The following is a 25,566-nucleotide window of genomic DNA, read 5'->3' on the forward strand; positions in this document are numbered from 1 at the left end:
TTCTTGGTGAGCCATTTGGGACCATACGGATCCATAACAGAGCTTAATTTGTCTAGAATAGCAAAACATTTTAATAAATACAAAAACAAACTGATTTCTTTCATTGTCCTCTATTTATGTGGGAGGGGCACAGGAGGGGAGGAAGATAGCCAGGAAAAGGCAGAGAAGAAGAAAGTAAAGAAGAAGAAGAAGAGGAAGAAGAAGAAATAGCTCTAAATCCCAATACTCCACTCACCCTGGGAATTCTTTAAAGAAAGCTCTAGAGACAAGAGCCTTCAACCACCTTATACTAACTTATAGGGAAAGCAAAAGAATAGGAATGAATTCCTAGCGAAAACTGGCCACATGGATTCAGACTTAACAACTTTGCATATAACACTGATAACTACATAAGCTTGGGCTATGGTCCAACACAATGGCATGGACACTAATATTGACTTGTTCTAAGATGATGTTCCTCAAACTGCTGCTGTTACAGATTCATATTTGATAGCCACAGAATCGAAGGAATTAAATTTTATCAAGGAGATAAGGATAGAAAGGGAAATGCGAAGTGGTAATATTTTTTAAAAAATTCATTTATTTATTTGGAAATCCAGAGTTACAGAGAAAGAGAGAGAGACAGAGAGAGATCTTCCATCTGCTACTTTACACTCCAGATGGCGGCAATGGTCAGGGTTGAGCCAAGCCAAAGCCAGGAGACAGGAGCTCCATTCAGGTCTCCTAGATGGATGGCAGGGGCCCAAACACTGGGCCATCTTCTGAGGCTTTTCCCAGGCCATTAGCAGGGAGCAGGGTAGGAATTGGAGCAGCCAAGACATGCAGTGGCACCCATATGGAATGCCATTTCACAGGCAGTGGCTTTATACTCTATGTCACAATGCAACCCCCAAAAGATAATTTTTTAAGTTTATTTTTCCTCAGCAATGCTAGAGAGTCAGTCAATTCAGTTAATTTGTTCAGGTATGCAATTTGAATAACTTAATATTCAATTAGAATAAATCTTCAATTAAGAAGTTAATTGTTAGGGTGGGCATTTGTCCAGGTAGCTAAAGCTACCCATTGGGATGCCTACATCTCATACTGGAGTGTCTGTGTTTGTGTTCTGGCTCTGTCTCTCAATCCAGTTTCCTGGTAAAGTCTACCTTGGAAGGCATCAGAGGATGGCTAAGTAGTTAAGTTTCTGCCACTCAAGTGAGAGACATACATTGAGTTTCCAGCTCCTGGTTTTGGCCCAGCCCATCCCATTATTGCAGGCATTTGGAGAATGAACTAGCAGATCAAATCTCTGTTTGTCTCTCAAAAATAAAAATAAAATAAGGAAATTGTGATTTTCCCTCTCTCTTGCTACAATTTACTTATAAAAACTATTTCCATTTTCAGCTAGTAATGTCAGAAACACCAGAAATACTCGTTTTGTTCTGTTTTCCAAAAAAATATTTTATTTGAAGAATACAGGCCTCATGCATTTCATAAGTATAACTTTAGGAATATAATGATTATTCCCACCATACCTGCCCTCGCACCCCTCTTCCTCCTCTCTCTCTTATTCTCACTCTTATTTTTTTTACTAAGATCTATTTTGAATGAACTTTATACACATATGATTAACTCTGTGTTAAGTAGAGAGTTCAACAAATAGTATGAAAGGAAAAAAACTTCCTCAATAGTCAAGATAAGGGCTGTTCAAAATCATTGCTTTTCAAAGTCAATTTCACTTCTACAGATTGTATTTTAGGTATTCTCTAGAAATACTCTAAACTTAAAACTATATATACGGCCGGCGCCATGGCTTAACAGGCTAATCCTCCACCTTGTGGTGCCGGCACCCCAGGTTCTAGTCCCGGTTGAGGTGCCAGATTCTATCCCGGTTGCCCCTCTTCCAGGCCAGCTCTCTGCTATGGCCCGGGAAGGCAATGGAGAATGGCCCAAGTGCTTGGGCCCTGCACCCGCATGGGAGACCAGGAGAAGCACCTGGCTCCTGGCTTCGGATCAGCGAGATGCGCTGGCCGCAGCGGCCATTGGAGGGTGAACCAACGGCAAAAAGGAAGACCTTCCTCTCTGTCTCTCTCTCACTGTCCACTCTGCCTATCAAAAAAAAAAAAAAACTATATATACAATATTGGTTCCAAGATGGCAGAGTAGGGAGGGAGCTTACTGATCTAGCCCAGGAGAAGAAAGTTTAAAAAAGTGGAGAGAGTGTAGTCTCAGGGAAGAGTTAGGGAAAAAAAGGCAGAGGAAACTCTACTGAAATTAGAGGGACACGGTGGACCTACATGGAGGTCGTGGATGCCCATGGCTCAGGACTCCAAAAGCCAAGAGCTTATGTACCAGCACTGGAAAGTGAGGTGAGATGAGACCACAGTAGCCCAAGCCACTAGAGAAAAAGCAGCATGAACAGCCTAGAGGGAACAGGACTTGAAGCTCCATGGGGGAAAGTATACCAGCCAACTAGAGGAGAGAAAAAAAAAAAAGAAAAAGGATGGTATGGACACGTTTCATTCTCTCTGATCAACTTACAAAGGCGTACAAGCTGACAGAGTGAGCACCATTTTGGACATATGTAACAGCTGAAGCAGCTTGGGGCTGCACCCGGTAATCAGCTGAGTGGAGACTCCTGACTCTGGTGGGGAGAAATAACAGTAGGATAGGAGCTTGTGACTGTGTGAAGCTTCTGAACCGAGACCATAAAAAAAAATTGAGAGTATGTGGGAGAACTCATAGTGTAGCTAGGACTTTAAGCAGTCACAGTGGGAGAAACCACAAGCTTGGGGGTTCCTGGTTACATGGTGAGAGATATTGCTGAGGAATCTGAAGTTACACTGAGAACACAGATCCATTATGTGGTCCTTGGGACAGAGTAGACGAATATTATACCCACTGGGTCTAGCACTCAGGCACTGGACTCCATCAAGGAGAAGAGCTCAGCTGAGCAGAATATACTTCCCTTCTGATTAAAAAAGAGAGAGTTTACCACACCAAACCTGGGTATGACACCTCAGGCACACCCTTAACCCTAGAGAACTGAACAGAACTCTCTGGCCACACCTACTACAAACCTCTAGAAATTTACTGAAAGCAGACAGTCCACTTATCTACAGAGTCATAGCACAATGATAAAAGCCACCACAGGGGAAAAAATGAAGAAACCAAGGCATATATCCAAAAATGCCAAAAAACAAACGCAACAATCCAAAAAACAAGAGAGAGGAAGACAACACAACACTCCCAAGAGGACATGACACTTCAATACTAGGTTTTGAAGATGATGAGATAGAAGAAATGCAAGAAATGCAACTCAAAAAATTGATCATAAGATTACATAGAGTAATCAAAAGCAAACAAATGAACTACTGAAATCCATGCAGGACATGAAAGAAGATCTGTCCCATGAAATTGAAATCATGAGGAGGAATCCAAAACAAATGAAGAATTCAATAGAACATGAAATTGAGATATTAAAGAGAAATCAAAATGAAATAAAAATTCAATAGAACAAATGAAAAACACATTCGAGAACCTTAAAACTAGAATCAGTGAAGCAGAAAGGAGAATATTGGACTTAGAAGACAGAGCACAGGAAAGCATACAATCAAACCAAAGACAAGAAGAGGAAATTAGAAATCTAAAAAACATTGTTGGGAATGTACAGGATACTATTAAAAAAAACACTCAGGTTCTAGAAGTTCCTGAAGGCATGGAGAAAGAGAAAGGATTAGAAGGCCTTTTTAGTGAAATAGTAGCAGATAACTTTCCAGGTTTGGAGAAATAAAGAGACATCCAAGTACAGGAAGCACATAGATCTCCCATATACATGACCAGAAAAGATCCTTGCCATGACACATTGTAATCAAACTCATCAAAGTGAAACATAAAGAGAAAATTCTAAAATGTACAAGAGAGAAATGCCAGGTTGCTTTCAAAGGATCTCCAAGTAGACTCACAGCAGACTTCTCATCAGAAACCCTACAGGCTAGGAGGGAATGGAAAGATACAGCGCAAGTCCTCAGAGAAAAAAATTATCATCCCAGAATATTATAACCTACAAAACTCTCATTCATGAAATAGTGTGAAATAAAGACCTTTCATAACAAAAAGAAATAGAAAGAATTAGTCACAATTATTCCAACCCTGCAAAAAGATGCTTAAAGATGTGTTAAACACAGAAACATGGTCATCAATAAGAAAAAAAGGTAAAGGAAGAACATCTCTCAGTAAAAGATCAAAGGAAGGGCCAGCGCTGTGGTACAATGGGTTAAAGCCCAGGCCTGAAGCACTGGCATCCCATGTCCACGCCGGTTCTAGTTCCAGCTGCTCTTCTTCCGATCCAGCCCTCTATTATGGCCTGGGAAAGCAGTAGAAGACCTTTCTCTCTATCTCCCTCTCAATGTCTGTAACTCTACCTCTGAAATAAATAAATAAAATCTTTTAAAAAATATAAAGGAAATTAGAGAAGAAATCAACAAAATTGAATCCAAAAAAAATTAGAAAAGATCAGGAAAATGAAGAGCTGATTTTTGAAAAAATAAACAAAATTGACAACCATTGGCCCAACTAGCCAAAAAAATGAGAGAGAAGAACCAAGTCAATAAAATTAGAGATGAAAAAGGGAATGTAACAGCAGACACCACAGAAATAAAAAAGAGTCATCAGAAATTACTACAAAGAGCTGTATGCAACAAACTGGGAAATCTATCAGAAATGGATAGATTCCTGGATACATACAACCTACCTAAATTGAACCATGAAGACATAGAAAACCTAAACAGACCCATAACTGAGACATAAATTGAAACAGTAATAAAGGCCCTCCCAACAAAGAAAAGCCCAGGACCAGATGGATTCAGTGCTGAATTCTACCAGACATCTAAAGAAGAACTAACTCCAATTCTCAAACTATTCAGAACAATCAAAAAAGAGGGAATCCTCCCAAATTCTTTCTATGAAGCCAGCATCACCTTAATTCCTAAGCCGGAAAAAGATGCAGCATTGAAAGAGAATTACAGACCAATTTCCCTGATGACATAGATGCAAAAATCCTCAATAAAAATCTAGTCAATAGAATCCAACAACACATCAGAAAGATCATAAACCCACCAAGTGTGATTTATCCCTGGTATGTAGGGATGGTTCATTAACAAACTGTAGAAGAAAAACCATATGATTATCTCAATGGATGCAGAGAAGTCAATTGATAAAGTACAACATACATTAATGATGAAAACTCTAAGCAAATTGGGTATAGAAGGAACATTCCTCAAAACAGTCAAGGCAATTTATTAAAAACCCATGGCAAGCATCATATTAAATGAGGAAAAGTTGGAAGCATTCCAGCTGAGATCCGGTGTCAGACAGGGATGCCCACTCTCACCACTGCTATTCAATATAATACTGGAAGTTTTAGCCAGAGCCATTAGACAAGAAAAAGAAAGCAACAGGATACAAACTGGGAAGGCAGAAGTAAAATTATCCCTATTTGCAGATGCTATGATTTGTTATTTAGGGGGTCAAAAGAAATCCACTAAGTGACTATTGGAATTCATAGAAGAGTTTGGTAAAGTAGCAGAATATAAAATCAGTACACAAAAATCAACAGCCTTTGTATACACAGACAATGCCATGGCTGAGAAAGAACTGCTAAGATCAATCCCATTCACAGTAGCTACAAAAACAATCAAATACCTTGGAATAAACCTAACCAAGGATGTCAAAGATCTCTACGATGAGAATTACAAAACCTTAAAGAAAGAAATAGAAGAGGATTCCAAAAAATGGAAAATTCTTCCATGATTATGGATTAGAAGAATCAATATCATCAAAATGTCCATTCTTCCAAAAGCAGTTTACAGATTCAATGTGATACCAATCAAAATACCAAAAACATTCTTCTCATATCTGGAAAAAATGATGCTGAAATTCATATGGAGGTACAGGAGACCTCGAATAGTTAAAGCAATCTTATACAACAAAAACAGAACCAGTGGCATCACAATACCAGATTTGAAGACATACTACAGGACAGTTATAATCAAAACAGCCTGGCACTGGTAAAGAAACAGATGGATAGTCGAATGGAACAGAATAGAAACACCAGAAATCAATCCAAACATCATCTACAGCCAACTTATATTTGATCAAGGATCTAAAACCAATTCCTGGAGCGAGGACAATCTATTCAACAAACGATGCTGGGAAAACTGGATTTCCACATGCAGAAGCATGAAGCAAGACCCCTACCTTACACCTTACACAAAAGTCCACTCAACATCAAATTACTAGAGAAAACCAGAGAAGCCCTGCAAGATATTGGTACAGGCAAATACTTCTTGTAAAAGACGCCAGAGGCACAGGCAGCCAAAGTCAAAATTAACAACTGGGATTACATCAAATTGAGGAGTTTCTGTACTGCAAAAGAAACAGTCAGGAAAGTGAAGGGGCAACCAACAGAATGAGAGAAAATATTTGCAAATTATGCAACTGATAAAGGATTAATACCCAGAATCTATAAAGAGATCAAGAAACGTCACAACAAGAAAACAAACAACCCACTTTAAGAGATGGGCCAAGGAACTCAATAGACATTTTTCAAAAGAGGAAATCCAAATGGCCAACAGACACAAGAAAAATGGTTAGGATCACTAGCCATCAAAGAAATGCAAATCAAAACCACAATGAGGTTTGACCTCACTCCGGTTAGAATGGCTCACATACAGAAATCAACTAACAACAGACGCTGGCAAGGATGTGGGGGAAATGGCACACTAATCCACTGTTGGTGGGAATGCAAACTGGTGAAGCCACTGTGGAAGACAGTTTGGAGAGGCCTCAGAAACCTGAATATAACCCTACCATACAACCCAGCCATACCACTCCTTATTTACCTAAGGTAAATTAAATTGGCAAATAAAAGAGCTATCTGCACCTCAATGTTTATTGCAGCTCAATTCACAATAGCTAAGACTTGGAATCAACCTAAATGCCCATCAACTGAAGACTGGATAAAGAACTTATGGGATATGTTCTCTATAGGAAACTATACAGCAGTTAAAAAAAAAAATGAAATCCGGTCATATGCAACAAAATGGAGGAATCTGGATTGGAAGAGGAGCAACCGGGAGTAGAATCGGTGCCCATATGGGATGCCAGTGCCACAGGCAGAGGATTAACCAAATGAGCCACAGCACCGGCCCCTATATAAACAAAAGTTTTTAAAAGGATATATAAACATACATGTATACAAGATATCAAGTAGATATTTGTTAGCACATGAGATAATTTTAGCATATGAGAGAGTTCATGGAAATGCATGAATTTAGAAATTTTTTCAAGATAACATCTTTTAATTCTATTTTTCTTTGAATTTTTTGCAGTATCCTCATATATCAACTGGAGAATGCTCTCTGTATATTGAACAGTTTTATCACTTTATACATTGTCTCATATTATAAACACATATAGGTATATACATACACTTACACATTGGAATAATACTCAATCTTTATAAAAAATTCTTTATTTATTTGAAAGGCAAAGTTACAGAAAGAGGAGAGACAGAGAGAGCGAGAGAGATCTTTCATTAGCTGGTTCATTCTTCAAATGGCTGCAATATGCTGAGCTGAAGCCATCAACCCAAAACTCCATCCAGGTCTCCCACATGGGTGACAGGGTCCCAATTTCTCAGGCCATCTTCCACCACTTTCCTAGGCACATTTTCAGGGAGCTGGATTGGAAACAGAGTAGCCAGGACTCAATTTGGTGTTGGTATGGGTTGCTAGCATGGAAAGCAATAGGTTAATATGCTGTGCCACAACTCTGGCACTAAGACTTAGTGTTCTAAATAACACTAAGTCTTAAAAGGGACGTTCAACATGGATGCACTTGGAAGATATTATATTACACAAAACAAACCAGGTACATAAAGATAAATACCATGTGATCTCACATATATGTGGATTCTAGTAAAGTAGAACTCATATAAGTAAAGAGTAGAATTATGGTTATGAGTGTACTGTAGGAAAAATTTGGGGCACTGTTGTTTGAAGACTATAAAATTTCAGTAAGATAGAAGGAATAAATTAAAGAAAGCTATTGTACAACATTGTCAGTATAGTTAACAGCATATTATACACTTGAAAATTGCTACGATAGTAGATTTTAACTGTTCTCACCATGAAATGTGATAAATATGAGGTAATACACATGTTAATTAGTTTGATTTAGGCATTCCACAATACATACATATTTCAAAACAACATGTTGTACATGATCAATATATAATTTTCATTTGTCAGTTAAGTAATTAAATATAAAATAAAAAAGAAATGTTATTTATTTTTATATTGATTTTTTAACCTGAAACGCTAATGAAATAATTTATTAACTCTAATGTATGTTTCATGGAGTCTTCAGGGATTTCTGTATATAAGACAATTTTGTTTGCAAACAGAGATAATTTAAGTGCTTGCTTTCTGATTTAAATACCTTTTCTTTCTGGGGCCGGCGCCGTGGCTCACTCGGTTAATCCTCTACCTGCAGTGCCAGCATCCTACATGGGTGCCAATTCTAGTCCTGGTTGCTTCTCTTCCAGTCCAGCGCTCTCTGCTGTTTCCCAGGAGGGCACTGGAGGATGGCCCAAGTGCTTGGGCCCTGCACCTGCATGGGACACCAGGAAGAAACACCTGACTCCTGGCTTCAGATTGGCCCAGCACCGGCCGTAGCGGTCATTTGGGGAGTGAACCAACAGAGGGAAGACCTTTCTCTCTGTCTCTGTCTCGGTCTATAACTCTGCCTGTCAAATTAATTTAAAAAAATATCTTTTCTTTCTCCCTTTCCTAATTCCTTTGGCTAGGAGTGAGCACCCTTGTTTTTTTCTGATTACAGGAAAACACTTTCAACTTTGAGTATAATGATAACATTGGGTTTATCATCTGTACCCTTTATTGTGTTGAGGTTCAGTCCTTCCATATTTAAATTGTTGAGACTTGTCATGATGGATTTTGTCAAATGTTTTTTCTACACTTACTAATACAAGCATTTTTTAAAAATTTATTTTTTATTTATTTGAAAGACAGAATTACAGAGAGAAAGGAAGAGAGAGAGAGGGAGACAGAGAGAGATCTTCTATCTGCTGGTTCACTCCCCAAATGGCCACAATAGTGAGGACTGGACCAGGCCGAAGCCAGGAGCTAGGAGCTTCTTCTAGGTCTCCCACATGGTAGCCAGGGTCCAAGCATTTGGACCATCTTCTGCTTCTTTCCCAGGTACATTAGCAGGGAGCTAGATAGGAAGTGGAACAGCTAGGACATAAACTGGTGTCCATATGGGATACAGGTCCAGCAGGCAGCTTTAACCCACTGAGCCACTGCGCTGGCCCAATCATATGGCTTGATCCTTCATTGTGCTTATGTTGAAACATTCTTAAAATTTTTGCTAATTTATTTTCACTTTATTTGAGAGGCAGAGACAGAGGGAAAGAGGGAAATTTTTCATCCACTAGTTCACTTTCCAAATGCCTACAACAACCAGGAGTGAACTAGGCCAAAGACAGGAGACTGGAACTCAATCTGAGTCTCCCATGTGGGTAGCAGGGACCCAAGTACTTGAGCCATCATCAGCTGCATCACAGGGTGTGCAGCAGAAAGTAGCAGCTGAACCAGAGTAGTTGGGACTCAAACACTCCAATTCAGGATGTGTGTGTCCCAAGCAGAATCTTAACTGATACACCAAACTTTTGCCCCTTTTGAAACATTCTTGCACCTCAGGAATAAATCTCACTTGATCATGGTGAATTATCCTTTTACTGTGAGGCTGGCTTTTGCTTGGTAATATTTTATAAAGATTTCTATAACTATATCTACCTTTAGTTATTATTAGAATTATTGGCTTCTAATTTTCTTTTAGTGTAGTATCCTTCTCTGTGTTTGCTATCAAGGTAATTCTGACTTCTTACAATGTGTTTCAACATATTCTGTCCTTTTCGATATATGTAAGAGTTTGAGAAGGACTTGCACTAGTTCTTTTTTATTTGTTTAGTAGCATTTAGCCATGAAATTGTCAAGTTTGGGGCTTTTGTTTAATGGGAAACTTTCTGTTCTGATTCAATCTCCATACTTGGTACTGGTCTGTTCAGATTTTCTATTTCCTCATGATTCTGCCTTAGTAGGGTTGTATGTGTTTATACATTTTTGGCCTATGACTGTTCAAAGTTGTTTTTACATGAACCTTTGTATTTCTGTGATATCATTTTAACATCTCCTCTTTGATTTCTGATTATATTTGAGTTGTCTCCCTTTTTTTCTTAGTGTAGCTAAGATATAGCAACTTTGGTTATCTTCTCAAAAAGCTATTCTGTTTATTTTATCTTTTCTGCTGTTTTTCTAATCTTCATTCCACTTATTTTTGCTCTAATATTTTTCTTTTCTGTATATTTACTTACTAATTATTTAAAAAGGTTGGTGTATCATAAAATATCTGCACATTTTATGAGATTCAGTGCAGTATTTTAATAGATCTCTACATCTGCATCTTTAGGTTGATTGATTTATAGATAGATAGATAGATATGTAGATAGTATGAATCTAAAGTTGTTCTGACAAGTTTACTTCCTTCGTTCTACTAAGTTCCTGCTAATGTTTTTTTTTTCTTGTTTATTGAAATGTAACATTGTTTGAAATATTTGCTCTTTTTTGATGTGGAGATTTATTACTGTAGAACTATCTTTGTTGCATCCTGTAAGTGTTGGTAGGTCATTTTTCAGTTTTTGTTTCTCAACCTATTTAAAATTTCTTTCTGTGTCTCATTGATTTTTCAGGAGTATGGTGTTTAATTTCCACATATTTGTGAATTTTCCCAAATTCCTCAAGTTAATGATTTCTTTTTTTAAAAGATTTATTGATTTTATTTGAAAGAGTTACACATGGAGAGGAGAGGCAGTGTGTGTGTGAGAAACAGAGAGACAGAGAGAGAGAGAGAGAGAGAGAGAGAGAGGTATTCCATCTCCTGGTTAACTCCCCAATTGGCCACAGAGGCCAAAGCTGATCCAAAGTCAGGAGTCAGGTGCTTCTTCCGGGTCTCCCACACGGGTTCAGCAGCCCAAGGACTTAGACCATCTTCTACTGCTTTCCCAGGCCATAGCAGAGAGCTGGATTTGAAGCGGAGCAGCTGGGACTAGAACCAACACCCACATGAGATGCCAGCACTGCAGGCGTCAGCTTTACCTGCTATGCCACAACACTGGCCCCAATGATTTCTAATTTTAATACTATTATGAAAAGAATAGTCACTTAATATTATTTCATTATTAAATTTGTTAGGACATGTTTTATGGTATAACATACAATCTGTATTGGACAGTGTTCCATGCTAGCTGGAAAAGAATATGTACTATGCTGTGTTGGATGAAAAATTCTGTATATGTATGCTAAATCTATTCACTCCAACTTATGGCTCAAATTCAATGTGCCCTTATTAGTTTCCTGTCTAGTTGGTCTGTCTATTGTTGAAAATGGAATATTGAAGTCCCAACTATTAGTATACAATTGTCTATCTTGGTCTCAAGACCTATGAAACTTTAATATATTTAGATGTCCCTATATTGTGTGTATGCTGTAGTTGCTGTAGCTTCTTGGTTAATTGAGTCTTTATCATTATGTAATTACCTTCTCTGTATCTTTTTACAATTTTTGACTTAAAGTCTATTTCATCTAAGTTTAGCTATCCCAACTCTTATTTCTATTTGTATGGTATCTTTTTCCATGAATTCACTTTCAAAATGGTGTATTTATAAATGTTAAATGAGTCTCTTGTAGGCAATGTATAGATGCATTTTGGCTTTTATCCATTGAGCCATTCTATTTCTTTTCACTGGAGAATACAATACATTTATTTTAAAGTAATTATTAGTTAAACAGTCTGTATTTTCTTGAAGTCACTGAACTTCCTTAAAATAATTATTTTGAAGTTTTTGTCAGGCAGTTTGTAGATATTCATTTTATGGAAATCAACTGTAGGGAAATTATTATCTCCTTTAGTACTGGTATATTTCCTGTTTTTTTTTTCATTGCTTTACATTGATGTTTACACATTTGGAGGGACAGTCATCTTTGCTAGACTTTATGGAATCAGTTTATTGAGGAAAGGCTTTTTGGTATGGGGTTGAGTAGATTGCAGTGGTTGTTGCTCTGGTGAGGGTAGGGCAGCACAGTCTCTATGCAGCTCTGCCAGATGTGGTCAGTAATGGCAAAGATTTCAAGCATGCTCAGTGACCAGTGCTATGAATGTACACAGAAAAAATGGGGGCTGCAGAGACGTTTAGTGCAAAGGCCACTAGAGCCCTTCTGATATCATTTTCTCCCACTTGAAAAGTTGTGCTTGAGGGGATACCTGTTTGCACTGGATCTGACTTGCAGATCCACTCACGTTGGTAATGACATTGGGATCTGATGGATGCATCCCATATCTGATGAGTTGGAGACCTGAAACACATGCAGGGGAATTACTCTTGGATAAAAATGGCATCAGGGTCCACAGTATAAGCACTCCCACATCAGTGTTCATATAAGTATTTGTGTAGAAGCTGAGGATCACAGGACAGAAACACAACCATGTAGGCATATTGCAGCATCTCTAGGGTTTGGGCTGGGGCATACTTTTTTAAAAAAAAATCTTTCTTTCTTTATTTGAAAGGTAAACCAACAGAAAGAGAGAAAGAAAGAAACTTCTCCATCTGCTGGTTAAATCTTTAAATGGCTGCAGCAGCCACATCTGGTCCAAGCCAAAGTCAGGAGCTAGGAACACCATCTTGGTTTCCCACTTAGGCAGCAGGGATGCAAGTACTTGCACAGTCATCTGCTGCCTTCTCAAACACATTATCAGGAATCTGGATTGGAAGCAGAGTAGCTGGCACTCAAACAGGCACTCCTATGTGAGAATCTGGAGTGGCAAGTGACAACTTAACCTGCTGTGCCACAATTCTGGCCCCCAGGACATACGTAGTATGGCAGGTGTGATGGTGGCCAGAGTGAGGTCATGTGCAGATAGCCCTTGGATCTGCAGTCTATAGTATGAGCAAGCTCCTGCTAGTGGTAGCTCTGGTTTCTGAGGCATGTGCAGGTACACACAGCCACAGAGCTGGGTTTAGGCACGTGAACCCTCACAGAGGGGTCATATCTTGGAGGTCAAGGGTACATATGAGTTTGAGAGAGGTGATGGTTCCAATGCAGGGCAGAACAACAGTGACTACTTTTTGAAGTAGGGAGGGTATATAATCATGTTTTCCTCTCTGAGGTTCCCTGGTATGAATGGCTGTTGGTTATCTTTGTGGCAAAATATATTGGTGTCCTCTTTGGAGTAGACCTCAAGACCACAGTGGTTCCCATTGAATGGCTAATACTGATAACTTCCACCTTTCTCTTTTGTTACTCGTCACCTCCAGGCATCTCAGGCATGCCAATGTGACTAGTGGCACTTTATTTTGTCTTGATATTAAAAGTACTTTAATTTCACTTATTTTAAAGGTAGAGAGACAGGAAGAGAGTTAGAGAACTCCCACCAACTGGTTCACTTCCAGAATGCCCAAAGCAGCCAGATCTGGGCCAAGCTGAAGCCAAGGGACTGAAACACAATCTGGCTCAACTATGTGGGTGGCAGAGACCCAACTACTTGAGCCATAATCTACTGCCTCCCAAGGCACACAGTAACAGAAAGCCTGGAATGGAAAGTGGATTTGCAAAAGAAACCCAGGCAACTCTGACAAGAGATGTAAGCATTCCAAGCAGCACCTTCACCCCTGAACCAAACACCCATCTTGCTAGGGATCCTTTCTGTGTGAATGTTATTCATTTGTGTTTTGTTCTACTGTGTTGCTGCAGATTTCTAAATGGGCTCTTGAGACATCTGAGTGTTATCTTGCTTTGTGGTTTACTATTTATGGTTTTTTGGGGTGAATGAGGGTTGAAGGTTGGTATTTCCTACTACGCCATCTTGGTGACATCATTCAAATATTTTTTTCTTTCACTGGAATTTCCCGCATCACTTACATATGGTGGCACAAATCTCAAGTGTACAGTTTAAGTAATGTTTTCATATTCATATATTCATGTCACTACTAGCCAGATCCAGATATAGACTATTGCCAGCACTCTAGAATTCCTCCTATACCGCCTATCATTCAAGAGATAAACACAATTTTGATTTCTAATGTCATAAACTGCTTTTATCTATTCTTAAAGTTTATTTAGAGTTGTGCAATAAGTAATTTTATATATTTCTTTCATTCAACATTATGCATATCACATTCATAAAGTTGAATTGGGCTCTAGTGCAGTCTTTTATATTCCTATGCAATATTCTGTTAAAATACTATGCTATAATTTATTTATTCATTCTATTACTGATGAAAATCTGAGACATTTTCAATTTTTGCCCAAGTAAATCTGCCATGAATATTTTTGTACAGTTTTTTTTGGGGGGTGGGATATACGACATCATTTAATTTGGGATATACCTATGAGTACAATTGCTAAAACTTAGGGTACTACTTTCTAAATGTGTTCTCGAACCACAATGTATCAGAGTTTCAGCTGCACTGCACCCTAGACAACAATTACTAAAATGGGTCTTTTTAATTTTAGTCATTTGTTGGAGTATAGTCTTATTTAATTATGGTTTTATTTGGATTATTATGATTTCAATCAGTGTTGGACATTGTTTCAGAGGTTTATTGAACATATGAATATCTTTCTCTGTGAAGTACTTGTTAAAATATTTTTGCCCAATTTTTTTTAATTGATTTTGCAAGATCTTAAAATATTCTGGATATCTGGAACACATATTGAGAATATCTTCCTTGGGCTGTGCCTTGCCTCTCTAAAGTAATTTTTGATGAGAATTTCTCAATTTTATATTATATGTTATCCTAGAAGTTTTATTGCTTAATGGTTCACATTTATAACTATGTTATACTTTATTTTGTGTGTATTGCATGAGGTATGTCCAATTTCAAGTTTTTAATGAGTAAATGATTGGATCAACCTAATTTATTGAAAAGAACATTCCCTCTCCACTGAATTTCAATGATGGCTTTGTTGTAAATAAAGTGAACTTATGAGTATGTGCCTGAATCTGGACCCTCTATTTTATTTCAGTGATTGAGTTATTACCTATTTGCCAGCAACATATTCTGAATTCTTATGGTTTATAGTAGGTGCATAAATATGTAAGTACTTTTAAGAATGCAAGTATATGTATAAGTTCCATAAGTTTTTTTTATTCAAGATTATGTTGACAATTGTAAGGGACTAGTATATGTATAAGTTCCATACTTTTTTTTTTTTATTCAAGATTATGTTGACAATTGTAAGGGACTTACAATTTCCAAGCAGACAGCAGAGAAATTTAAAAGTATTTATTAGTGTCAAAGACCTCCAGCCAGAGCAGCATGGAGGGAGGCTTCCAAGAGAGGAAAGAACCCAAAAGTTCCAGTAGCATTTGAGTTTATAAATACAATTTTGGGGACCAAACTGTCAGTCAACAAGCTGGAGATAAACTCAACAAAAGACCTAAGTTACAATTTTCCATCTTGTCTGGCTTTTTTTTTTTTTTTGCTTTTTAAATGTATTTATTTATTTTTTAGTCTATAAGGTTTATTGATGGGATTCCACCAGAAAAACTTGGCTTTTAAGGTTAAAGCCAGAGCCAGCCAAGTCTCCCAGGACTAGACAGGATTCTTGTGCAGAGCTGTTCCACAGTGCTCTGAGCCAGCAGCAGGAAGCAACTCTGGTGATACTTCACGTGATGACCTCTATCCATTCTGTCCCTTTGTTGTCCACAAACACCACCAAGTGATCTCTGGGCCTCCAGTCCAGCTCTTGCTGCAGTGAGGCAGATGCGAGCCCCGGAGGCTCCGTACAGCAGACCCGCCTGGAGCTCACAATCCATGGTTTTGTTGAGGCCACCACAAGCACACTCGAAGCAGCAGTCACACAACCTTCCTTAGAGCTGCGCCTCTGTGTTCTTTCAAGCTTCTGCTTTCACTCTGCTTTAAGTGCTGAATACTGCCCTCTGCCAGAAGTAAGCTGGACACCACCTTCAAGGTGAGGCCACCTCCAGTTGCCAGGAGGTATCCAGAAGGTGCTGAGAGGGCAGAGGTGTGGGAAAGCTCCCGGGTTGGGCAGGGATGGCAGCGGACCCTCCAAACACGGGGAAGTGCTTTCAGCAGCTGCTCTCCCTGCACTATCAATGACCAGGGCACAGGCAACCAGGATCACTGATCACTTCCGAATGCAGGGGTGGCTCCCTTATGATTAAAAAAAATCATCTAGGAGTGGTTTTTTTTACCCTTGTTATTCTCATGGTAAATTTGTAAATTTGGAGATTCCTAAGGAAGCAGGACGCTTTGATCTGCTAAAGATAACCTTTTGGGGGGAGCAGGCACCTCTCTGTTCCAAATTTCTACCAGGGGACCACCCTGACTACCTAGTACCCATTTGACTCCTCACAATAACACGATACAATTACCTTGCACCTAGGGAGCAGTGGATGATTGTTACCGGTGAATGGCAAAGTTCTTGTCTTAGCTCAAGAAAGAATTCAGGCGTGAGACAGAGCAGTGGAAAGTAAAGTAACAAAGTTTATTAGGGAAAGGAGATCCATAAGAACAGATGGGCAGCTCTCCAGACAGGACCTCAGAGAGAGTGCTCCCTCGCTCAGATAGGGGAAGGAGCAAGGTTACATGGTTGAGTGGAGAGATTACACCTGGTCAGGCAGGCTGTCGGCTCAGCAGAGAGGCAGAGGGCTGAGCCCACAGTCCAGTTGAGGCCGGGGGTTTTTAAGGAGATGGGTCTTTGTCTTCACACATCTCCTCCTGAAACAAAGGATTTTATGGATGTAATTACTAAGAAGCTCCTATCTGAGTTTTCCCCGAAGGTATCAGACAGGAGGAAGCCTAGCTGGCACCACCGTCCTAACCCAGGATCCGGAGCAGGTCTGGAGCAGGGTATTTGAAATGCAGATACTGGGCTGCATCTGGGAGATTGTGGAAGATTGCCAGGCAAAAGGGGCGGGGACCCCCACCTGGCAGGTTATCAGGTAGAAGGGGCAGGGCAGGATACGAACACTGGGCTGCCCCTGAAACGTTATTGGGATGACTTTGAGATGCAGATGCATATGCTGGACATAGATGTCTTCTCTTTAGGCCTTTGTCACACACACATAAGCTCATATCTGACTTCCTACTTAACATGATGACTTAAGTACTTCAGTCCCTGGCTCCCACCCCCAACCACAGTAGACTCAGGTGGAGTTCCTGGCTCCTGGTTTCAGCCTGGGTCAGTCTAGACTGTTGCAACCATTTGGGAAGTGAACTAGTAGATGGAAGTTCTCTTGATCTCATTGTCTTTCTCTGTCACTCTTTCAAATAGATAAATAAATAAATCATTTTTTAAAAAGTTTCTTTTTGAGATGATGGATATGTTCCAAGATTGACTGTGGCAATGGATGCACCTATCTATAAATATACTTGAAATCCTTGAATTGTATATTTAAATTGACAAAATATATGGTTACTTTATAACTTTGTTAAGGTAGCTAGGTAGATGTTAGCCTACCTGTGTATGATGGGACTTAGGAAATGGGAATTTTTGTGTGATGGAAAGAGGAAGCAAGCCTAGGGAGCAAACTAGAATTTACATATCAAAAATCTTGTCTTGGCCGGCACCTTGACTCAACAGGCTAATCCTCCGCCTTGCGGCGCCGGCACCCCAGGTTCTAGTCCCGGTTGGGGTGCCGGATTCTGTCCCGGTTGCCCCTCTTCCAGGCCCAGCTATGGCCCAGGAAGGCAGTGGAGGATGGCCCAAGTCCTTGGGCCCTGCACCTGCATGGGAGACCAGGAGAAGCACCTGGCTCCTGGCCTCAGATCAGCGAGATGCGCCGGCCACAGCGGCCATTGGAGGGTGAACCAACGGCAAAAAGGAAGACCTTTCTCTCTGTCTCTCTCTCTCACTATCCACTCTGCCTGTCAAAAAAAAAAAAAAAGTCTTGTCTTTGTTCAGTAACTTGGGTGGTTCCCAGCCCCTCCCCTGGAGGACAGCTTAAGGGAATCTGATCAGCCCCTCTCCAAGGTGGCTATTATGAGAAAAGCACTCAGCAATATCCCAGAGAGGGTGTAGGGGGAGGAGAAATGGAGGACCCCCTACCCACATCCATAAAAACTCCAGTCTAAACACAGACTGGGCTCAGTTCTTTACTGAGTTATCCACCTTGTCTGTCATGTGCACTCTCTTCATTATTTCTCTTCATTAAACATGGCTAGCCTGCTTACTGGTACTCTCCATCTCATATCTAAATCCTTGTTTGCATGAAGACAAGAACCCCTGAGCAGGTGATCTTTGATAACACCATACTAAAGGTGTTAAAAGAAATATAGATAATTCCTAATGAAAACCTAAAACAATTGGTTGCCAACCTTTGACTTATTTGAGGATAACTTGGAATCTTATGAGACTTTTTTCTTGCCCAGGAAAAAGTGCAAAATCATTTAGAGTTTGGCATACAATTAAGAAATCAGATGTTTCTGTATATAGCATGTCCATATTACCGTGAAACACAGGGAAAATGCAGAATTTTGTAAAATGGAGAAATAACCTTTCCTGCTGAAATTTCAGACATACTGTCATGACAAAGAGAAGATGCTATGGGGCAGATGAATTCCTTAGCCATGAAGTAAAAAGAACTCTCAGGCCAGTAACAGGTTCTTTTCTCCTGAATGATACCTAGAAATGAAGGTACTTTAGAAAGTTTGCAGAGAAAACTGACTTAAAAGAGAAGTTTATTTTACTACAAAAATTTTTGAATCCATGTACACAAGAGATCTTCAAAAAGTTCATGAAAATATGTGTTAGGAAAAAACTATGCATGGGCTTAAAAATGTTTTACACCAAAATAAACTTATCTCTTAATTTCATTTTCCATGAATTCTGGAAATGCCTTCATATACTAAAAATCCAACTCCAATGATGCAGGTAAGTAGATTTGCACTTTTTTAAAAAAAGATTTATTGATTTATTGATTTATTTGAGAGGTAGAGTTACAGACAGAGAGGGAAACACAGAAAGTTCTTCCACAAATGGCCTCAAAGACCACGGCTGTGCCAATACAAAGCCAGGAGCCAGGAGCTTCTTCTGAGTCTGTCATGGCATGGCTCTGGCCTCTCAAAGAATGATAAAAGGGAAATTATCAATGGGCCCTGAAGCATTGTATATCATGACTGGAGGTGTATTTGAAGTTGATGAGTTTCCAAATGGCATAATGGGTAATGGGGATTACTGGACATTTTTGTAGCACAGAAGTTGAGTTACCTTAGCAATACAGAAGAAAGTATAATCTGTTAGTAGATTAATGCACAGAATTGTAATCCTGTAGGAGGAAAGACTAGAGACAAACATGATCATGAGGATACTACAGAATTTAAAGTTTAAAAATGTTAGTCTAAGTCAGAAATGAAAAGGAGAATACAGATAGACAATTTTAAAGAAAAAAACTTAAGAAGCAATTTTAGTATCCCTTTTATTTGTAAGGTAGTATGCTGAAAATTGTGAGTAAAGTAAATTTGATGAGCTCTCCAACCACAGTGACCTCACAACCTAGTAGAATATATGTACATATATGTACATATATATGCATATGTATATATATATACATATATACACATATATATGTATTTATATATATATATATCAAAGTAGTCTAAAAGTGAAAACCGCTATAAGCATTCAGTAATCATTAGTAACAGAAACAGTGTTGAGATGCGAGGTTTTTATAGGGAAAGTATCTGAATAGATTTTAATTAAATGGAGATCTGAATGAGAAGGATTGAATAGGGAAGTGATTCTGGAAATTAGTATTTTAGGTAGGAAAATCTAGTGAGAACAAAGGTCCTGTGATAGGAATTGTTATATATTTCTGTTAGGCTGTCACAAAACACACCAAACACCGGAGTAAGGGAAAGGGTTTATTGGGGAAAAGCCAGCAGACTGGAGGGGAGGGACGAAGAAGGATAAGAGAGAGAAAGAGAGTATAAGAGAGAGAGACAGAGGAGAGGCGCTAATGAGGAGAGAAGATAGAGCAGAGAGAATAGAGACGAGAGGAGGAGAGGAGAGCAGATGAGAGGAGCCAAGAGATCAGGAGAGAAGAGCCAAGAGAGCCACATGTTCAGGAACAGGCCCTTTTAAAACTTTGCCAGAGGGTGGGCAGGGAAGCAGGAGCAGCGAATCCCATTAGGATGGGGGTGGAGCTTGACAACAGAGGTTGGGCCTGGCTTTCAGCAATGACGGCCGGGGCTAGAGCCTAGGGTGTAAGTCAGGGTGTAGATTGTGCCATAGATAAAACTGCACCATTTTCCTAACAGAAATAAAAAGGAAAATAGTTAAAAAAAAAAAAAAAGGCCTGTGCCGTGGCTCACTTGGCTAATCCTCTGCCTGTGGTGCTGGCACCCTGGGTTCTAGTCCCGGTTGCTCCTCTTCCAGTCCAGCTCTCTGCTGTGGCCCCGGATGGCAGTGGAGGATGGCCTAAGTGCTTGGGCCCTGCACCCGCATGGGAGACCAAGAGGAAGCACCTGGCTCCTGGCTTCAGATCGGCGCAGTGTGCCAGCTGCAGAGCGCCGGCTGCAGTGTGCTGACCGTAGCGGTCATTTGGGGGGTGAATCAACGGAAGGAAGACCTTTCTCTCTGTCTCTCTCTCTCACTGTCTAATTCTGCCTGTCAAAAAGAATTTAAAAATTAAAAAAAAAGAATGGGCACAAGTAGACATGTTCCAGATATTATAAACTTTATTCAACCAAGGAGTTTGGATGTTTTTTAAATTGTTACTGGCAGCCATTACAGAGTTTTATCAAGGGAGTCATGTATTTGACTAACATTTAATACATACAATTCTTGTTGCTATGTAGGGAATAGATTGTCATAAGGACATGAATTGAATTGCTAATATTAATTAGGAAGCTGTTATAATAATACTAAGCAGAAAACAATGATAATTCAGAGCAAGGTGATAGGAGTATTGATGGAGAGAAGAGAATGGATTGGGAATATATTTTGAAATTAAAGCTACCATTGCTTGAAAATGGATTAGATGTGAGGCAAGGACCAGAGAAGAATAAAGTATGTCCTAGATTTTGGGTTAGAGCTGGTGGTTTAGATGTCATTTAATGGTATGAGGAGGATAGTAAGAGAAAATTCAAAGAAACCAGAATTTCTATTTTGTTCATATGTAGTTTGAAACAGTATGGAGATTTCTTTTTAAAAATACTAGAAATAGAACTACAATATAATTAAGCAATCCCACTACTGGGTTTATACTCAAAAGACATGAATTCATTGGATCAAAGAGATACCTCCTCCTCCGTGTTTATTGAAGCACTACTCTCAACAGCCAAGATATGCAATCAATCAGTGTCTCCATCATCAGATGAATAAAGACAATGTGGTATATATACATGGTGGAACATTATTTAGTCATAAAAATAATGAAACTTAGTCAATTGCAGCAAAATGGATGGAGCTGGAGGACATCATGTTAAGTGAAATAAGCTAGACACAAAAAGACAAATACTGCATGTTCTCCTTCATATGTGCGAGCTAAGAAAAAATCTCATCCTGAATACAGAATGTTGATTACTAGAGGCTGGGAGGGGTGGGAGGAGTAGAGGGAGCTTGTATTTAAAAATAGGGAGACCTGGGTGTGGTTCATTAATTGTGACAAATGTATCATATTAATATGTGATGTTAATAATAAGGAAAGCTAGGTGTGGGGTATTGGGACTCTGTACTACTTCACAACTTTTGTTTTGTAAATTGAAAACTATTCTGAATGTAAAAGTTTTAAAAAAGAAATGATTTTCAGAGTTCCAAATAAAACTTAGATGAGTCTGAATTCATCATCATATAGACAGCATTTAAAGTAACAGGATTGGCAGACATCAACTAGAGAAGAGAGCATAGATAAAAAGAAGAAAGGACAACATGGTCAAAAGTAGTCCCTGAGAAATTTTCAAAGAATCTTTAAGGTCAATTTTGTTTTTGGGACAGCGCTGTGGTGTAGCAGGTAAAGCCGCCACCTGCAGTGCCAGCATCCCATATGGGTGCTGCATGGCATGGCAGACCCAGAAGAAGCTACTGGATGCTGGCTTTGGATGGGCGCAGCTCCAGCTGTTGTGGCCATCTGGGGAGTGAACCAGCAGATGGAAGACCTCTCTATCTCTCTCTGCCTCTGCCTCTCAGTAACTCTGCCTTTCACATAAATAAATAAATCTTTAAAAAAGAAGTATGATTTTCATAATATGGTTTTAATAATAAGTACTTTACATTTTGTACTCTGATTTGACATTTCACTCTGATGTTTTCCATAGAGTATATGATAGGTGTTATCAGAGCAGCTAAAAATCCATCTATCTTTTGTAAAGATAAATATTAAACATATTCACAAAAATTAAAATGCTGGGGCAGACTTTGTGGTGTGGCAGGTTAAGCCGCTGCCTGTGATGATGGCATCCCATATGGGCACTGCTCCTCTTCTGGTCTGGTTCCCTGTAATGTACATGGGAAAGCAGACAAAGATAGCCCAGGTGCTTGCGCCCCTACATCCAAGGAGATCTAAGAGAAGGTATGGGCTCCAGGCTTCAGCCTGGCACAGCCCAGGCCATTGTGGCCATCTGGGGAGTGAACCAGTGGATGGGAGATTTCTCTCTCTGTCTCTCCCTTTCTCTATATAACTCTGCCCTTCAAATAAATGAAAAATAGGCCGGCGCCGTGGCTCAACAGGCTAATCCTCTGCCTTGCGGCGCCGGCACACTGGGTTCTAGTCCCAGTTGGGGTGACAGATTCTATCCAGGTTGCCCCGCTTCCAGGCCAGCTCTCTGCTATGGCCCAGGAAGGCAGTGGAGGATGGCCCAAATCCTTGGGCCCTGCACCCACATGGGAGATCAGGAGAAGCACCTGGCTCCTGGCTTCGGATTAGCGAGATGCGCCGGCAGCAGCGGCCATTGAAGGGTGAACCAACTGCAAAAAGGAAGATCTTTCTCTCTGTCTCTCTCTCTCTCTCACTGTCCACTCTGCCTGTCAAAAAAGAAAAAAAAAAGTCAAATAAATGAAAAAATAAAAAAAAAACTTTACAAAATGCTATTATTCTCACTTTTTTTAAAAAAATGGAATTATTTTTCCTAGAACATAGGTTATTTATATTGTTTATTAGTTATTTTAAATATGTATTTAAATATTTTATTATTTTAATTTTGAAACAGTAAGTATTTATAAATAAAATTGATGGAAACAAAAGCTTTTTGTTCTTCACTAATTTTTTTGAAAGATCATTTATTTGGGAGGCAGAGTTATAGAAAGAGAGGGAGAGAGGTCTTCCACCTGCTGGTTCACTCTCAAATGGCTGTAATGTCTAGAGCTGAGCCAATTGGAAGTCAGGAGCCAAGGCTTTTACCAAAGTCTCCCCTGTGGAAGCGGGGCCCCAAGGACTTGGGCCATCTTCCACTACCCTCCCAGGTCATAACAGAGCTGGATAGGAAGTAGAGAAGCTGAGACTTGAACTGGTGCCCATATGGGATGCCAGCACTGCAGGCAGAGGCTTAACCTACTACATCACAGTGTTGGCCCCTCCTCAATAATTTTTATGAGTGTGTAGGGGTCCTGAAGCCAAAAAATTGAGATTTGTTAACTGAAGCTCTTGCTTGAATTTAAAACACTGTGGTAGTTCTTTTCATAATTATTAGGCTCATGAATGTAGACCTAAACCATTGATTCTAGAGTTCAAAATGAATATCAAATAGTATATAAGCCAATGTTTAACTTCTAAGAACAATTTCTAAGAAAATTCCATCACATAAGTAGTAGTTGATGGGTGCTAATACAGTATAAGCTGGATGTGATTTCCATCTCAGTTGAACATAATTATGTACCACATCACCCCACATATGTCAACATTGGGTATGTGAAGTGGAATTACCAGACCCCTCCACCTAGGCATTTGCTTTCACAGTTAGATGGCTTTTGTTTGAAGTCAGGGTATGAGGTTTATACCAGTAGTTGAAGAAGAGGCAAGAGGTGATAGTGTGGTGTCTGTTTATAGCCTGGCTCCAGGTACCAGAATCTCTGATTCTTACCTGTAAAGGGGCTATAATAAAAGGGTGATACAAATTTGATGGGAGACTGTGTTTGTCAATGTATAGGCAGTGCATTGGTTGATAAAGTGAAGACCAAATGGGAGAAACAGTACTTTCCTCATGTCTACACAGAAGGTAGTGACATTCTTTATGAATTGCAGAGTATCAGGGTTTAGCTTTCTCATTGACCTATCTTTCCATCCCAAAGAAGGCTTACAGGTTGGAGGTCAGTGGATTAAGAACATGAAGACATTTGTTCTCAAGTATGTATGAGTCATTCCCTGAAGACTCTCAAAAAAAGGAAACTGTGGAAAGGTGTATATGGGATGTAAGAGGAGGAATCTACCTATGACACATAATTATAAAAACAGGGACTATAACAATAAAATTTACATATCAACATTAACAATTTCATTTGTACTCATAGATTAGTATACTTAGAGTTTATAGGGATTATAAGCAGGAATGCAGATTTATTATTCTTCATCTAATATCAAATTCTGTAAGATTACTCATAGACCTGGAATAGAAAGCAACCATCAGTTAGCTATGATTTTGAATTAATTGTGCCACTGCTGTTATCTTTCATTCATGTGATTAATAGAGAATTGACTATACACCTCTGATTAAACATGTTAATTAATTTGCAATTTTATGTTCATTTGAACACAAGCTGTATTAGTAAGTGAACCCTAGGGAAGACCATCTGTTTGACTTCCAAATGTTATGCCAAGGGAATTTTTCTGTGTAAGTAGCAGCTGCTATTCACATGGTATATGATCCCAGCAAATTAGTGTCTGCAGACCCAGATGCATTCATTGCTTTTGCTTATAAGTTTGGACAAGGCTCTTGATGATTCTTGACACAACCAAGCAACACAGAGCACAGGAGGCTGATTGATGACAAAGGTCAACACATCATATGCTGCTTCTTAGAGGTGAGAGGCTTATTGGCTTGGGCTTTTGTGGCACGTTTAGGTTTTCTTCTGTCTCAGCATTAACATCTTCTGAGGCTCTTTATTTCCAGGAGAAGCAATCATATTACTCCTTCCTTTTTTTTTTTTAATTTTTGTCAGGCAGAGTGGACAGTGAGAGAGAGACAGAGAGAAAGGTCTTCCTTTTGCCATTGGTTCACCCTCCAATGGCCGCCATGGTAGGCGCGCTTTGGCCAGCGCACCGCGCCAATCCGATGGCAGGAGCCAGGTGCTTCTCCTGGTCTCCCATGGGGTGCAGGGCCCAAAGACTTGGGCCATCCTCCACTGCACTCCCTGGCCACAGCAGAGAGCTGGCCTGGAAGAAGGGCAACCGGGACAGGATAGGTGCCCCGACCGGGACTAGAACCTGGTGTGCCGGTGCCGCAAGGCGGAGGATTAGCATAGTGAGCCGCGGCGCCGGCTATTACTCCTT

The 25,566-nt window shown here is 39.6% G+C and overlaps 1 non-coding gene across 1 annotated transcript; it reads right to left on the minus strand.

The window, feature by feature from the left end:
• Positions 1-16,146: 16,146 nt before the first annotated feature.
• Positions 16,147-16,286, minus strand: LOC133753889 (small nucleolar RNA SNORA71). The gene has a single exon (XR_009865126.1). It is a non-coding gene; the product is annotated as a small nucleolar RNA SNORA71 (small nucleolar RNA).
• Positions 16,287-25,566: the final 9,280 nt, after the last annotated feature.

Source organism: Lepus europaeus, chromosome X (assembly GCF_033115175.1).
Source record: "Lepus europaeus isolate LE1 chromosome X, mLepTim1.pri, whole genome shotgun sequence".
NCBI lineage: Eukaryota > Metazoa > Chordata > Mammalia > Lagomorpha > Leporidae > Lepus > Lepus europaeus.